Source organism: Scyliorhinus torazame, chromosome 5 (assembly GCF_047496885.1).
Source record: "Scyliorhinus torazame isolate Kashiwa2021f chromosome 5, sScyTor2.1, whole genome shotgun sequence".
Lineage (NCBI taxonomy): Eukaryota > Metazoa > Chordata > Chondrichthyes > Carcharhiniformes > Scyliorhinidae > Scyliorhinus > Scyliorhinus torazame.
In genome coordinates, this window is record NC_092711.1 from 11347739 (window position 1) to 11365238 (window position 17500).

The window sequence follows — 17500 nt, forward strand, 5'->3', positions numbered from 1 at the left end:
GAGTGACAGAGAGAGAGAGAGTGACAGAAAGAGAGACTGACAGAGAGAGAGAGAGTGACAGAGAGAGAGAGAGATTGAGAGAGAGAGACAGAGAGAGAGAGAGTGACAGAGAGACTGAGAGAGAGAGAGACAGAGAGAGAATGTGACAGAGAGAGAGTGACAGAGAGAGAAAGACAGAGAGAGGGTGACGGAAGGAGACAGAGAGAGACACAGAGAGAGACAGAGAGAGAGTGATGGAGAGAGAGAGTGACAGAGAGAGAGAGAGTGACAGAGAGAGAGGGAGACAGAGAGAGAGTGACGGCGGCAGAGTGACAGGGAGGAGAGAGCGAGGGAGGGGGAAAGTTTTTTTCCTTGTCAATGGCACCAGGAGTCGGGCGATTAGAGCGTTTAGCACAAGGAGGCAGAAGGTTTAAATTTGGAGCCTGACCACTCAGCAATGAGGACAGGATGTTCCCCGTGACACAGAGGGGGACGTGAATCCTGCATTCCCTCTCCCCACTCCCCACACCCACCCCTCGAAACACGGGAGACGGAGAGGGTAGTCAGTACAATATTGAGATGTGGGGAGCTGGAAGCGTACACGCCCAGCGTGTACACGGTGTTCGCCATGTGTACAGCAGAGGCGGGATAACCGTGACGTCGGTGGATTGGCCTCGCTGCAGGCGAGGGCACCTTTTTGATGTGTGTGTGCGAACCTTTATTCACAAGCCTGAACTCACCAGGAAGCTTTATAATTTGTTCCAGGAGGTTTTCGAAGTCCTTCCAAGGGGAAGTCATGTTCACCGCAGAATGAGCGAGTGTGTACGAGCGGGAGGGCTGCGAGGGAGGAGGGCACATGGCAACCATTAACATTTCCAGAAGATTAATTAGTAAGCAGATGTGAAGAAGGGTCGATGAAGAAAGAGAGGGAAAACAAGCGAGAGAATTTATACAAAGCCTTTCAGGCACTGTGTTTATTCCAGTCAAGTCACGGGTCTCCAGTTGCTGAAGCTCTTGCTTATTTGGACGCAGGAATCGTTCCAAATGTGAGACTGATCGAATGATCCATTCTCTGGGTTGCCCCTCCCGTTCTCAGTACTGACTCTCTGACAGTGCGGCGCTCCCTCAGTACTGACCCTCTGACAGTGCGGCTCTCCCTCAGTACTGACCTTCTGACAGTGCGGCTCTCCCTCAGTACTGACCCTCTGACAGTGCGGCACTCCCTCAGTACTGACCCTCTGACAGTGCGGCGCTCCCTCAGTACTGACCCTCTGACAGTGCAGCACTCCCTCAGTACTGACCCTCTGACAGTGCGGCACTCCCTCAGTACTGACCCTCTGACAGTGCAGCACTCCCTCAGTACTGACCCTATGACAGTGCAGCTCTCCCTCAGTACTGACCCTCTGACAGTGCGACACTCCCTCAGTACTGACCCTCTGACAGTGCGGCGCTCCCTCAGTACTGACCCTCTGACAGTGCGCACTCCCTCAGTACTGACCCTCTGACAGTGCGGCACTCCCTCAGTACTGACCCTCTGACAGTGCGGCGCTCCCTCAGCACTGACCCTCTGACAGTGCGGCACTCCCTCAGTACTGACACTCTGACAGTGCGGCACTCCCTCAGTACTGACCCTCTGACAGTGCAGCACTCCCTCAGTACTGACCCTATGACAGTGCGGCTCTCCCTCAGTACTGACCCTCTGACAGTGCGGCACTCCCTCAGTACTGACCCTCTGACAGTGCGGCGCTCCCTCAGTACTGACCCTCTGACAGTGCGGCACTCCCTCAGTACTGACCCTCTGACAGTGCGGCACTCCCTCAGTACTGACCCTCTGACAGTGCGGCGCTCCCTCAGTACTGACCCTCTGACAGTGCGGCGCTCCCTCAGTACTGACCCTCTGACAGTGCGGCACTCCCTCAGTACTGACCCTCTGACAGTGCGGCTCTCCCTCAGTACTGACCCTCTGACAGTGCGGCACTCCCTCAGTACTGACCCTCTGACAGTGCGGCGCTCCCTCAGTACTGACCCTCTGACAGTGCGGCACTCCTTCAGTACTGACCCTCTGACAGTGCGGCACTCCCTCAGTACTGACCCTCTGACAGTGCGGCGCTCCCTCAGTACTGACTCTCTGACAGTGCGGCACTCCCTCAGTACTGACCCTCTGACAGTGCGGCTCTCCCTCAGTACTGACCCTCTGACAGTGCGGCACTCCCTCAGTACTGACCCTCTGACAGTGCGGCTCTCCCTCAGTACTGACCCTCTGACAGTGCGGCACTCCCTCAGTACTGACCCTCTGACAGTGCGGCGCTCCCTCAGTACTGACCCTCTGACAGTGCGGCACTCCTTCAGTACTGACCCTCTGACAGTGCGGCACTCCCTCAGTACTGACCCTCTGACAGTGCGGCGCTCCCTCAGTACTGACCCTCTGACAGTGCGGCACTCCCTCAGTACTGACCCTCTGACAGTGCGGCACTCCCTCAGTACTGACCCTCTGACAGTGCAGCACTCCCTCAGTACTGACCCTCTGACAGTGCAGCACTCCCTCAGTACTGACACTCTGTCAGAGCAGCACTCCCTCAGTACTGACCCTCCGACAGTGCGGCGCTCCCTCAGTACTGACCCTCTGACAGTGCGGCACTCCCTCAGTACTGACCCTCTGACAGTGCGGCACTCCCTCAGTACTGACCCTCTGACAGTGCAGCACTCCCTCAGTACTGACCCTCTGACAATGCAGCACTCCCTCAGTACTGACACTCTGTCAGAGCAGCACTCCCTCAGTACTGACCCTCTGACAGTGCGGCACTCCCACAGTACTGACCCTCTGACAGTGCGGCACTCCCTCAGTACTGACCCTCTGACAGTGCGGCACTCCCTCAGTACTGACCCTCTGACAGTGCATCACTCCCTCAGTACTGACCCTCGGACAGTGCGGCACTCCCTCAGTACTGACCCTCTGACAGTGCGGTGCTCCCTCAGCACTGACCCTCTGACAGTGCGTCACTCCCTCAGTACTGACCCTCTGACAGTGCGTCACTCCCTCAGTACTGACCCTCTGACAGTGCGGCACTCCCTCAGTACTGACTCTCTGACAGTGCAGCACTCCCTCAGTACTGACCCTCTGACGGTGCGGCACTCCTTCAGCACTGACCCTCTGACGGTGCGGCACTCCCGCAGTACTGACCCTCTGACAGTGCGGCGCTCCCTCAGTACTGACCTTCTGACAGTGCAGCACTCCCTCAGTACTGACCATCTGACAGTGCAGCACTCCCTCAGTACTGACTCTCTGACAGTGCAGCACTCCCTCAGTACTGACTCTCTGACAGTGCAGCACTCCCTCAGTACTGACTCTCTGACAGTGCAGCACTCCCACAGTACTGACCCTCTGACAGTGCGGCACTCCCTCAGTACTGACCCTCTGACAGTGCGGCACTCCCTCAGTACTGACCCTCTGACAGTGCAGCACTCCCTCAGTACTGACCCTCTGACAGTGCAGCACTCCCTCAGTACTGACCCTCGGACAGTGCGGCACTCCCTCAGTACTGACCCTCTGACAGTGCGGCACTCCCTCAGTACTGACCCTCTGACAGTGTAGCACTCCCTCAGTACTGACCCTCTGACAGTGCGGCACTCCCTCAGTACTGACCCTCTGACAGTGCAGCACTCCCTCAGTACTGACCCTCTGACGGTGCGGCACTCCTTCAGCACTGACCCTCTGACGGTGCGGCACTCCCGCAGTACTGACCATCTGACAGTGCAGCACTCCCTCAGTACTGACTCTCTGACAGTGCAGCACTCCCTCAGTACTGACTCTCTGATAGTGCAGCACTCCCTCAGTACTGACTCTCTGACAGTGCAGCACTCCCTCAGTACTGACTCTCTGACAGTGCAGCACTCCCTCAGTACTGACTCTCTGACAGTGCAGCACTCCCTCAGTACTGACCAACTGACAGTGCGGCACTCCCTCAGTACTCACCCTCTGACAGTGCAGCACTCCCTCAGTACTGACTCTCGACAGTGCAGCACTCCCTCAGTACTGACTATTTGACAGTGCGGCACTCCCTCAGTACTGACCCTCTGACAGTGCAGCACTCTCTCAGTACTGACCCTCCGACGGTGCGGCACTCCTTCAGCACTGACCCTATGACGGTGCGGCACTCCCGCAGTACTGACCCTCTGACAGTGCGGCGCTCCCTCAGTACTGACCTTCTGACAGGGCAGCACTCCCTCAGTACTGACCATCTGACAGTGCAGCACTCCCTCAGTACTGACCATCTGACAGTGCAGCACTCCCTCAGTACTGACTCTCTGACAGTGCAGCACTCCCTCAGTACTGACTCTCTGATAGTGCAGCACTCCCTCAGTACTGACTCTCTGACAGTGCAGCACTCCCTCAGTACTGACTCTCTGACAGTGCAACACTCCCTCAGTACTGACCATCTGACAGTGCGGCACTCCCTCAGTACTCACCTTCTGACAGTGCAGCACTCCCTCAGTGCTGACTCTCTGACAGTGCAGCACTCCCTCAGTACTGACCCTCTGACATTGCGGCACTCCCTCAGCACTGACCCTCTGACAGTGCGGCACTCCCTCAGTACTGACCCTCTGACAGTGCGGCACTCCCTCAGTACTGACCCTCTGACAGTGCAGCACTCCCTCAGTACTGACCCTCTGACAGTGCAGCACTCCCTCGGTACTGACCCTCTGACAGTGCGGCACTCCCTCAGTACTGACCCTCTGACAGTGCGCACTCCCTCTGCACTGACCCTGTGACAGTGCGGCGCTCCCTCAGCGCTGACCTTCGGTGTTTATTGGAGGTCAATATCAGCTGAGGATCAGCGTTCGCTCCCAGTCTTGTGATCAGAGCAGCTGAGTTTATATTTTCCGCTCCCTCAGCACCTCTGTGTGGATCCTGGCATTGTAACCACTTCTTAATCCTCAACTGATGTCTGGACACAATCCACATGATGTCATCTCTTCTGCTGTTTTGGGGAAATCTATTGAAAGGAGCAGTATTAACCCATCAGCTACCCTCCCCTGGAACTCCCTCTTTCTCTCCCACTCTTTCTCTCTCTCTCTCTCTGTCTCATTCCCTCTCTCGGTCTCGTCCTCTCTCTCTCTCTGTCTCGTGCTCTCTCTCTCTCTCTGTCTCATTCCCTCTCTCGGTCTCGTCCTCTCTCTCTCTCTGTCTCGTGCTCTCTCTCTCTCTCTGTCTCATTCCCTCTCTCGGTCTCGTCCTCTCTCTCTCTCTGTCTCGTGCTCTCTCTCTGTCTGTCTCACATTCTCTCTGTCTTTTTCTGGTTTAGCTCACTGGGCTAAATCGCTGGCTTTGAAAGCAGACCCAAGCAGGCCAGCAGCACGGTTCGATTCCCGTAACAGCCTCCCTGAACAGGCGCTGGAATGTGGCGACCAGGGGCTTTTCACAGTAACTTCATTTGAAGGTTACTTGTGACAATAAGCGATTTTCATCCTTTCATTCATTCTCTTTGTCTCATTCGCTCTCCCTGTCTGCTTCTCCATGTGTGTGTCACATTTTCTTTGTCTCGTTCTCTCTCTCTCTGTCTCACCCGCTCTCTGCCTCGCTCTATCTTTGCCTCGTTATGTCTCCCTGTCTCATTGAATCTCTTTCGCTCTCTCTCTCTCTGTCTCAATCCCTCTCTCGGTCTCGTCCTCGCTCTCTCTGTCTCGTGCTCTCTCTCTCTGTGTCTCACATTCTCTCTGTCTCTTTCTCTCGTTGTCTCGTTCGCTCTCCCTGCCTGCTTCTCCATGTGTGTGTCACATTTTCTCTCTCTCTCGCTTTGTCTCGTTCTCTCTCTCCGTCTCGTCGTCTCTCTGTGTCTCGTTCTCTCTCTCTGTCTCACCCGCTCTCTGCCTCGCTCCATCTTTGCCTCGTTATGTCTCCCTGTCTCATAGAATCATAGAATTTACAGTACATTCTGCGCATCGCACATATTCCGGCGCCTGTTTGGGGGGGGGCCGGTACAGGAATTGAACCCCCGCTGCTGGCATTGTTCTGCATTGCAAGCCGGCTATTTAGCCCACTGTGCTAAACCAGCTGCCGTGCTGCCCCCGACTCCGTGTGCCTAGTTCTATCTCTCTCTTCGTTCCCATCTATCTCTATCTCTCTCTCTCTCTCTCCCTGTCCCTTTCTCCACCTTCGTTACTTCTCTCCCTCTGCCTCATTCCCCCCCTCTATCTCGTTCACTCCTTCGATCTTCTCTCTCTCTGTTTCGTTCTCTCTCTCTCTCTCTCTCTCTCTCTCTACTTGCCCGAGAAATGGGTTTGAGATGAGATGTGGGATCTTTCCATGCCCGGGATCGACCTTGTGAACCTTCTGCACTTTTGTTAGGATTTTCTGATTGGAGGGCTGTGACTAGTGGTGTTCCGCAGGGATCAGTGCTGGGACCTTTGCTCTTTGTAGTATATATAAATGATTTGGAGGAAAATGTAACTGGTCTGATTAGTAAGTTTGCAGACGACACAAAGGTTAGTGGAATTGCGGATAGCGATGAGGACTGTCAGAGGATGCAGCAGGATTTAGTCGTTTGGAGACTTGGGCGGAGAGATGGCAGATGGAGTTTAATCCGGACAAATGTGAGGTAATGCATTTTGGAAGGACTAATGCGGGTAGGGAATATACAGTGAATGGTAGAACCCTCAAGACTATTGAAAGTCAGAGAGATCTAGGTGTACAGGTCCACAGGTCATTGAAAGGGGCGACACAGGTGGAGAAGGTAGTCAAGAAGGCTGTGGTAGTATGAGGTATTGCGGTACCCGAGAGGCTGTAGACCATTGGGTAAGCTTAGCAGCTTGCCATTGGCTGTTTGGTATGTGGCTCCGCCCTGACAGGCGGGGTATAAGAACAGGTGCCGTCCCAGCAGCCTTCATTCTGTACCGAAGCTGCTGGGGAACAGTTCTAGTCTATTAAAGCCTTCAGTTATGATACAACCTCGTCTTCGAGTTTAATTGGTCGTGCATCAATTTAATAGTCTAGACATAAGCTGGAAGGATGGATCTCCGAATCAAGCCGGAGTGTCTACAACTCAGCCCCCACGCGGGGAACTCGGCTGCGATTTTTAAGCACTGGCTGGCGTGTTTTAAAGGGTACCTCGAGACGGCCGGAGGCACACCCTCAGGAGAACAGAAACTGCATCTCCTGCACTTGAGAGTAAGCCCTGGAAGCTTCACCCTCATCGAGGAGACGGAGGACTATGATGATGTGATCGAACTGTTAAAGGGACATTATATACGCTCTGTAAACCATGTCTACGCACGTCACCTGCTCACAACTAGACGGCAAAGCCCCGGGGAATCGCTGGAGGTCTTCTACCATGCACTACTGGTGCTGGGCAGAAACTGTGGCTGCCCGCAGGTTTCAGGCAGCGAGCACACGGAACTTCTAATCCGGGATGCCTTTGTAGCAGGTATGAGCTCCTCAGAGATCCAACAAAGACTTTTAGAAAAAGACACCCTGGGACTTAGAGAGGCACGGATCCTGGCAGGGTCCATGGATGTTGCCTTCCGACCGCGCGGCGGCCCCCTGGGCTGCGTGGCATCCCGCAGCGGCAGCCCCGCTGACCTTCCCCGTGTCCCCGCAGGCCTGCACTGTAAGATGGCACGCTAGCTCCATTGGGCCCCGTTGCTTCTTCTGCGGGCAGGCGAAGCAACCCCGCCAGCGCTGCCCAGCCCGCACCTCACTCTGCAAAGGGTGCGGCAAGAAGGGCCATTTTGTGGGGGTCTGCCAAGCACGAGCCGTGGCCGCGGTCTCCAACGACTCTGGACCGCCGCGGCAACCTTCCCTTCGGGCCCCAGGCGGCCAGCACTCACCGCCACCCCCCTATCCTAGGGCCACGTCCGACCCACGGCCGTGGCCACCTTGCCCCTTGGGCGCCACGCTGAATGGTTGGGCGCCGCCATTTTGTCCATCCCCGCCGCCATTTTGGCCTCCGGGTCACACTCAGTGGAGATAAAGGGGTTCTGCCTAGCGAACCTCACTGTCCAAGGCAGGAAATTCAATAATTTCCGTCTGTACATCCTGCCGCACCTCTGCGCGGCTACACTCCTGGGGTTGGACTTCAAATGTAACTTGCAAAGCCTGACCTTTAAATTTGGCGGCCCTATACCTCCCCTTACTGTCTGCGGCCTCGCGACCCTTAAGGTCGACGCGCCTTCCCTGTTTGCGAACCTCACCCCGGATTGCAAACCCGTCGCCACCAGGAGCAGACGGTACAGCGCCCAGGACCCGATCTACATCAGGTTGGAGGTCCAAAGGCTGCTGGGGGAAGGGGTCATCGAGGCGAGCAACAGTTCCTGGAGAGCTCAAGTAGTGGTGGTAAAGACCGGGGAGAAGCATAGGATGGTCATCGACTACAGCCAGACCATCAACAGGTTTACGCAGCTGGATGCGCACCCTCTCCCCCGCATATCCGACCTGGAACAGGATCGCGCAATACAAGATCTTCTCCACGGTGGATCTCAAGTCCGCCTACCATCAGCTACCTCTCCGCACTAGTGACCGCAAGTACACTGCCTTCGAAGCAGATGGGCGGCTCTACCAATTTTTAAAGGTTCCCTTTGTTGTCACTAACGGGGTCTCGGTCTTCCAGCGCGAGATGGACCGAATGGTTGACCGGTACGGCTTACGCGCAACGTTCCCGTATCTTGATAACCTCACCATCTGCGGCCATGACCAGCAGGACCACGACACCAACCTCCGAAAATTTCTCCAGACCACGAAAATCCTTAACTTAACGTACAATAAGGATAAATGCGTCTTCAGCACCGACCGTCTAGCCATCCTCGGCTACGTAGTGCGAAATGGAGTTATAGGCCCTGACCCTGAGCGCATGCGCCCCCTCATGGAGTTCCCCCTCCCGCACTGCCCCAAGGTCCAGAAGCGCTGCCTCGGGTTTTTCAGTTATTACGCACAGTGGGTCCCCAACTACGCGGACAAAGCTCGACCACTGATCCAATCCACAACCTTCCCCCTGTCGACGGAGGCCCGCCAGGCCTTCTGCCGCATCAAAGCAGACATTGCAAAGGCCACGATGCGCGCCATCGACGAGTCCCTCCCCTTCCAGGTCGAGAGCGATGCGTCCAACGTAGCTCTGGCCGCCACCCTCAACCAAGTGGGCAGACCCGTGGCTTTCTTCTCTCGTACCCTCCATGCTTCCGAAATCCGCCACTTCTCAGTCGAAAAGGAGGCCCAAGCCATAGTAGAGGCTGTGCGACACTGGAGGCATAACCTGGCCAGCAGGATATTCACTCTCCTCACGGACCAACGGTCGGTGGCATTCATGAGATAATGCACAGTGGGGCAAAATAAAAAACGACAAGATCTCGCGGTGGAGGATCGAGCTCTCCACCTACAACTACGAGATCTTGTACCGTCCGGGGAAGCTCAATGAGCCTCCTGATGCCCTGTCCCGCGGCACATGTGCCACTGCACAAGTGGACCGCCTCCGATCCCTCCACGAGGACCTCTGCCACCCGGGGGTCACTCACTTTTACGACTTCATTAAGGCCCACAACCTGCCCTACTCCACCGAGAAGGTCAGGACAGTCACCAGGGACTGTCAAATCTGCGTGGAGTGCAAACCGCACTTCTACCGGCCAGAGAGGGCGCACCTGATAAAGTCTTCCCGTCCCTTTGAACGCCTCAGCATGGACTTCAAAGGCCCCGTCCCCTCCACCGACCACAACACGTATTTCCTGAACGTGATTGATGAGTACTCCCGGTTCCCATTCGCCATCCCCTGCCCCGACATGACCACAACCACTGTCAGCAATGTCATGATATTCAAACACACACATCATGATGGACACACTAACAGGCAAATCAGAGTACACAACACCACAACCAATCACAGACAAGAACACCAACCACATAAAAAGCACGAGCACGACACCTGGAGGTCAGTAGGTCTGGGGAGAAGGGAACAGAAAGAGCTGTTGAAACACCACAAGCAGGGAGCCCCCCACGTGCAGAGTGCAAAGACCAAGTTGTAAATAGTGAGTTTAAATAAACAAGTGTTGTACCATATGCAACTGTGTTGGCTCTTCTGTGTGTTAGAACACCCAACACCACATGGTACAGGAGTGGATCGATACCTGCCTACCAACCTGCCATTCTGGACATGGACCACACCGGCAAACCGCAGCCGATGCAAGTCACGGGGAACCTAGGCACCAACTGGAAGCTCTACAGGCAGCGATTTGACCTGTACATCCGTGCCACCGAAAAACAGAATGTCTCGGATGATTCGAAGATTGCAATGCTCCTCTTCTACGCAGGCCCCCACCCAAATGATGTCTTTAATTCACTGGTGTTCGAGGAAGGCGAAAACCAGGCCAAATATGACACGGTCATCCTCAAAATGGACCAGCACTTTCAAACTGAAGTAAACGAAACTTTCGAAAGATACATCTTTCAGCAACGCCTGCAAGGTAAGGAGGAGCTTTTTCAACCCTTTTTGACGCACCTCCGGATTCTAGCGCAGTCCTGCGGTTACGGCACCACCACAGAGTCCATGATCAGGGACCAGATTGTTTTTGGCGTTGCCTCCAGTGGCCTACGCCAGCAGCTTCTTAAAATAAAGAGCCTCACCTTAGCGTCTGCTGTGGAAGCCTGTGTCCTCCATGAAAATGCGACCTGCCGTTTTGCCCGATTTCAGGCGTCCGAGTTGGCACGGAGGGGGTCCCCAGCCGTCGAATCGGCAAGCCAGGCCGCCCACGACGTTGAACGCATCCAGGCCGTCGATTTCTTCCCGCCCCACGGCCCGGACGACAGCGGCCGCTTCCCGCGCTTTTCGCGGTCTCCCGCGCAGGTGCGCGCCAAGAATAACGGCCACAACGAGGGACGCACTGCGCAGGCGCGCCCACCGCAAGATCGCACTGCGCATGCGCAGTGGCGCAACGAACGCCGTGACGTCATGACGTGCAGCAAGTGTGGAGGTCTACACTTAAAAGGGCAATGTCCTGCAAAATACCAACAGTGCAACAGATGTGCCATGATAGGCCACTACGCAGCCCGCTGTCGTGCGGCTCAACCCATGGATCCGGCGCATCCTCGACAACCTCGCACACGAGTCAGGACCGTCCAGCCCACGCATCAAGACTTCCAGTTAAGTGATGCAGATGACCAGGATGACTTCAGAGTTGCCGTCATTGATGTCAACAAGGTCAATGCCATCAATCCAGACGATGAGTGGTGTGCCACCCTGACGGTCAACCGATCGCGCGTCGCCTTCCGTCTGGACACCGGCGCATCCGCCAACCTGATTGCTTACTCTGCAGTCCAGGCCATGAAGGTCAAACCACTCATCACACCATCCCGGCTTAAGATGGTTGACTATAACGGGAACGTTATCCCGTCCGTAGGATCTTGCCAGCTACAGGTGACTCACAAGGGGTACACGGCCACACTCCCCTTCGAAGTTGTGGGCTCATCAAAGGACTCGTTACTGGGCGCACAAGCGTGTAAGGTCCTTCACCTGGTACAGCGCATCATGTCTCTCTCTCCAGATGAGATATCCGACTTCCCGGATGCTGAGTTCCACGCGAATCTCCATTCCCTCCTCGCTCACAACCAGGAGGTTTTTGAAGGCATGGGGACATTGCCACACACGTACAAGATTCGACTCAGACCGGACGCCATCCCTGTCGTTCACGCACCTCGCAGGGTTCCTGCGCCTCTCAAAGACCGCCTCAAGGCACAACTGCAGATTCTTCAGGACCAAGGGGTCCTATCCAAGGTCACGGAGCCCACGCCATGGGTCAGCTCCATGGTCTGTGTAAAGAAGCCCTCTGGCGAGCTCCGTATATGTATAGATCCAAAAGATCTGAACAACAACATCATGCGGGAACACTATCCCATCCCAAAACGAGAAGACCTCACCAGCGAGATGGCGCGAGCCAACATATTCACTAAATTGGATGCGTCCAAAGGATTCTGGCAGATCCAACTGGACCCGGCCAGCCGAAGACTATGCACATTCAACACCCCTTTTGGCAGATTCTGCTACAACCGGATGCCATTCGGCATCATTTCGGCATCTGAAGTATTCCACCGCATTATGGAGCAGATGATGGAAGGCATCGAAGGGGTACGTGTATATGTGGACGATATCATCATTTGGTCCACCACTCCGCAGGAACACATGCATCGTCTTCGACGTGTCTTCACCCGCATACGGCAAAATGGCCTGCGTCTCAACCGTGCGAAGTGTGCTTTCGGCCAGACGGAGCTGAAATTCCTCGGGGACCACATCTCAAGGTCCGGGGTCCGTCCCGATGCAGACAAGGTTAGCGCCATCACAGCCATGCCACGACCGGCTGACAAGAAGGCTGTCTTAAGATTCCTGGGCATGGTCAACTTCCTTGGGAAGTTCATTCCCAACCTGGCTTCTCATACAACAAACATGCGCCATCTCGTAAAAAAATCGACGGAATTCAACTGGCACCAGTCGCATCAGCAGGAATGGGAGGAGCTCAAGCACAAACTGGTCACGGCACCAGTGCTGGCCTTCTTTGACGCGACTCGCCCTACAAAGATCTCAACAGACGCCAGCCAATCTGGTATTGGAGCGGTACTCCTGCAAAAAGACAGCACGTCATCATGGGCCCCGGTTGCGTATGCCTCACGAGCCATGACCCCTACCGAACAGCGCTACGCGCAAATCGAAAAAGAATGCCTGGGCTTGTTAACTGGACTGGACAAGTTCCACGACTATGTGTATGGCCTGCCACGATTCACGGTCGAAACTGACCACCGCCCCCTGGTCAACATCATTAACAAAGACCTGAACGACATGACTCCTCGCCTCCAGCGCATCTTACTCAAACTCAGGAGGTACGATTTTGAACTGATCTACACTCCGGGGAAGGAACTCATAGTGGCGGACACTCTTTCCCGAGCAGTGAGCACACCACCAGATGCGGAGGGGTTCGTGCGTCAAATTGAGGCACACGTGACTCTGACAGCAGCAAATATGCCAGCTGATGATCCTTGTCTGGCCCACATACGCGCAGAGACGGCGACTGACCCTCTGCTGCAGCGAGTGATGCGCCACATGACGGAAGGGTGGCTAAAAGGGCAGTGCCCCCAGTTTTACAATGTGCGAGATGATCTCACCAATATAGACGGGGTCCTTATGAAATCGCATAGGATCGTCATTCCACACAGTGTGCGCCAGATGATTCTTCGTCAACTACACGAAGGCCACTTGGGTGTCGAAAAATGCAGACGAAGGGCCCGGGCGGCGGTATATTGGCCGGGTATTAATGAAGACATAGCCAACATGGTGCTCAACTGCACAACCTGTCAGAGGTTTCAGCCGGCGCAACCTCCGGAAACACTTCTACCACACGAGATGGTGACGTCCCCCTGGGCGAAGGTGGGTGTTGACCTATTTCACGCGCTCGGCAGAGATTACATTGTTATTATAGACTACTTCTCAAACTACCCGGAAGTCATGCCTCTCCATGATCTGACGTCGTCCGCAGTCATTGGGGCCTGCAAGGAAACGTTTGCTCGCCATGGCATTCCAAGGACTGTCATGTCAGACAATGGACCTTGTTTTGCCAGCCGTGAATGGTCGTCCTTTGCCGCAGCATATGGTTTCACTCATGTGACATCCAGCCCTCTGCATCCACAATCGAACGGGAAGGCTGAAAAGGGTGTCCACATCGCAAAGCGGCTCCTGTGCAAGGCGGCTGATGCCGGATCGGACTTTAACCTTGCCTTGCTGGCCTATCGATCGGCCCCGTTATCCACGGGCCTCTCGCCAGCGCAGCTACTAATGGGTCGCTCCCTCAGGACGACGGTACCTTCCGTCCTGGCACCGACAACAGACCATGAGGCGGTTCTTCGGGACATGCAACTGCAGCGTGATCGCCAGAAAGGTCGGTACGACACACGAGCGACGGACCTGCCCCCCCTGTCCTCCGGAGACAAAGTACGCGTCCATCAACCGTATGGTGGCTGGTCAGCACCGGCCGAAGTCCTCCGACAAGTGGCTCCCCGCTCGTTCCTGGTTCGCATGCCGGATGGTTCCGTGCGTCGCCGCAATCGGCGCGCCCTTCGCCGACTTCCACGTTCACAGCCACACAACACGCCAGATCCTCAACAGGCTTCCGAGGATGACTTTGTGGAGCTGCCGCACATCACGCCCTTTCCATCGCCACCCATGGCCATGCCTGCACAGCAGCCGGTGGTTCTTGATCCACCCTTAAGGCGGTCAACCCGAATTCGTCGCAAACCCATTAGAATGGACTTATAATACAGTTCATATGTTTAATAAGTTGGACAATTTTACATGATAACCTGTTGTTGTTTATCGTTCCAGATGTCGTCTGACTGGACAACTGTTCAAAATTTTTTTTCTTCTTCTCTCGTTCGCATTTCTGTTATGTTATGGTACAACTGGATTCATGTGACGCACTCGACATCGCCCCATGTACATAGTTCCGTCATAGACACATGCTGCACACGACACACACACACTCTTAGATGCACTCACGTCACGATCATATTTATTACCACGTAGGCACATATCTTTGTAAAAAGGGGGGATGTCATGATATTCAAACACACACATCATGATGGACACACTAACAGGCAAATCAGAGTACACAACACCACAACCAATCACAGACAAGAACACCAACCACATAAAAAGCACGAGCACGACACCTGGAGGTCAGTAGGTCTGGGGAGAAGGAAGCATGAAAGAGCTGTTGAAACACCACAAGCAGGGAGCCCCCCACGTGCAGAGTGCAAAGACCAAGTTGTAAATAGTGAGTTTAAATAAACAAGTGTTGTACCATATGCAACTGTGTTGGCTCTTCTGTGTGTTAGAACACCCAACACCACAAGCAAGGCCCTCCAGGGTATCTTTACACTGTTCGGGCTCCCCGCGTACATACACAGTGATAGGGGGTCCTCCTTTATGAGCGACGAACAGCGTCAATTCCTGCTCAGCAGGGGCATCGCCTCGAGCAGGACAACCAGTTACAACCCCCGGGGAAACGGACAGGTGGAGAGGGAGAACGGAAGGGTCTGGAAGACCGTCCTACTGGCCCTGTGGTCCAGGACTCTCCCCGTCTCCCGCTGGCAGGAAGTCCTCCCGGAGGCCCTCCACGCCATCCGGTCGCTGCTCTGTACAACCACCAATCAGACACCTCATGAACGTCTCCTTGTCTTCCCCAGGAAGTCCTCCTCCGGGATCTCGCTCCCAACCTGGCTAGCGACACCCGGACCCATCCTGCTTCGGAAGCACGTGCGGGCGCACAAGTCGGACCCGTTGGTCGAGAGAGTCCACCTGCTGCACGCTAACCCCCAGTACGCCTACGTGGCGTTCCCTGACGGCCGGCAAGATACAGTCTCCCTCCGGGACCTGGCGCCCGCCGGAACCCCACGCGCACCCGAACCATTACCCCCCTCCCCCCACCACAGCACCTTACTGGGGGGTCGGTCCTTCCGCCGCTCCTACCCAGGCCATCCCACCCACCGACGCCCCCTACAGGCGCCCCCCTCTCGGGTCAACCATTTGCCCCACCCGGGGTGACGAAGCTGCCATGGACGACGAAGCCACGCTCCCGGAGTCGCAGACTCCCGGACCCCCACCAGAACCACCACAGAGGCTCAGACGATCCAGGAGGACGACCAGGCCACCCGACCGACTGATTGCTACACTGTAACTGTAACTGTACATGAACACTGACTGTATATATCTTCCACGCTTGTAAATACTCACGGTACCTCCACATCTGATCATACCATGGTCAATGCAATTGTAACCACTGGCCACCAACCCCACCGGATTCTTTTTTAACAGGGGGTGAATGTGGTGGTATCAGGTATTGCGGTAACCGAGAGGCTGTAGACCACTGGGTAAGCCTAGCAGCTTACCATTGGCTGTTTGGTATGTGGCTCCGCCCTGACAGGCGGGGTATAAGAACAGGTGCCGTCCCAGCAGCCCTCATTCTGTACCGGAGCTGCTGGGAACAGTTCTAGTCTATTAAAGCCTTCAGTTAGGATACAACCTCGTCTTCGAGTTTAATTGATCGCGCATCAAAGGCCTACGGCATGCTGGCCTTCATTGGCCGGGGCATTGAGTATAAGAATTGGCAAGTCATGTTGCAGCTGTATAGAACCTTAGTTAGGCCACACTTGGAGTATAGTGTTCAATTCTGGTCGCCACACTACCAGAAGGATGTGGAGGATTTAGAGAGGGTGCAGAAGAGATTTACCAGAATGTTGCCTGGTATGGAGGGCATTAACTCTGAGGAGCGGTTGAATAAACTCGGGTGGTTCTCACTGGAACGACGGAGGTTGAGGGGCGACCTGATAGAGGTATACAAAATTATGAGGGGCATAGATAGAGTGGATAGTCAGAGGGTTTTCCCCAGGGTAGAGGGGTCAATTACTAGGGGGCAGAGGTTTAAGGTGAGAGGGGCAAGGTTTAGAGGAGGTGTACGAGGCAGGTTTTTTACGCAGAGGGTAGTGGGTGCCTGGAACTCGCTGCCGGAGGAGGTGGTGGAAGCAGGGACGATAGTGACGTTTAAGGGGCATCTTGACAAATACATGAATAGGATGGGAAAACCAAAGTGACTAACTTCACACTTTCCCACATCCCAAGTTTTGCCCGCTCACCCAACCTGTCTCTGTCCCATAGAGTCCCGACCGTGCCGAAGGAGGCCGCTCGGCCCTTTGAGTCTGCACCCACCCTTCGAAAGACCAGCTTACCTCGGCCCAACCCCTGTTCCTGCAGCCCCATCCTAAGGGGCAGTTTTAGCGTGACCAATCCACCGAACCCTCACGTCGTTGGACAGTGGGAGGAAACCGGAGCACCCGGAGGAAACCCACGCACACACAGACAGTGACCCGAGGCGGGATTTGAACCCGGGTCCCTGGCGTTGTCAGGCAGCAGTGCTAACCACTGGGAATAACACATTCACTTCCCTTGACCAAGGCATTAATATATATTGTAAGTAATTGTGACCCCTGTGGCTCTCCACCACTTACAGGTTGCCACCCTGAAATTTGTGACCCCAAACTTGTCTTCTATCAGTTAGCCAATCCTCAATCCATGCGAATATACTACCCACAACACCATTCGCTCTATCTTATGAAGTAGCCTTTTGTCTGGTACCTTATCGAACGCATTTTGGAAACCCAAGTATATTACATCTACTGGCTCCCCTGTATCTACCCTTCTCGTTTACCACTTACTGGGCCTGGCAAGCCTCTGAAGTGGGTCAAACAGCTACAAAGTCACGGTTTTGCGAAGGGTAGGTCGTGCCTCACAAACCTTATTGAGTTCTTTGAGAAGGTGACCAAACAGGTAGACGAGGGTAGAGCAGTTGATGTGGTGCATATGGATTTCAGTAAAGCGTTTGATAAGGTTCCCCACGGTAGGCTATTGCAGAAAATACAGAGGCATGGGATTCAGGGTGATTTAGCAGTTTGGATCAGAAATTGGCTAGCTGGAAGAAGACCAGTGGTGGTTGATGGGAAGTGTTC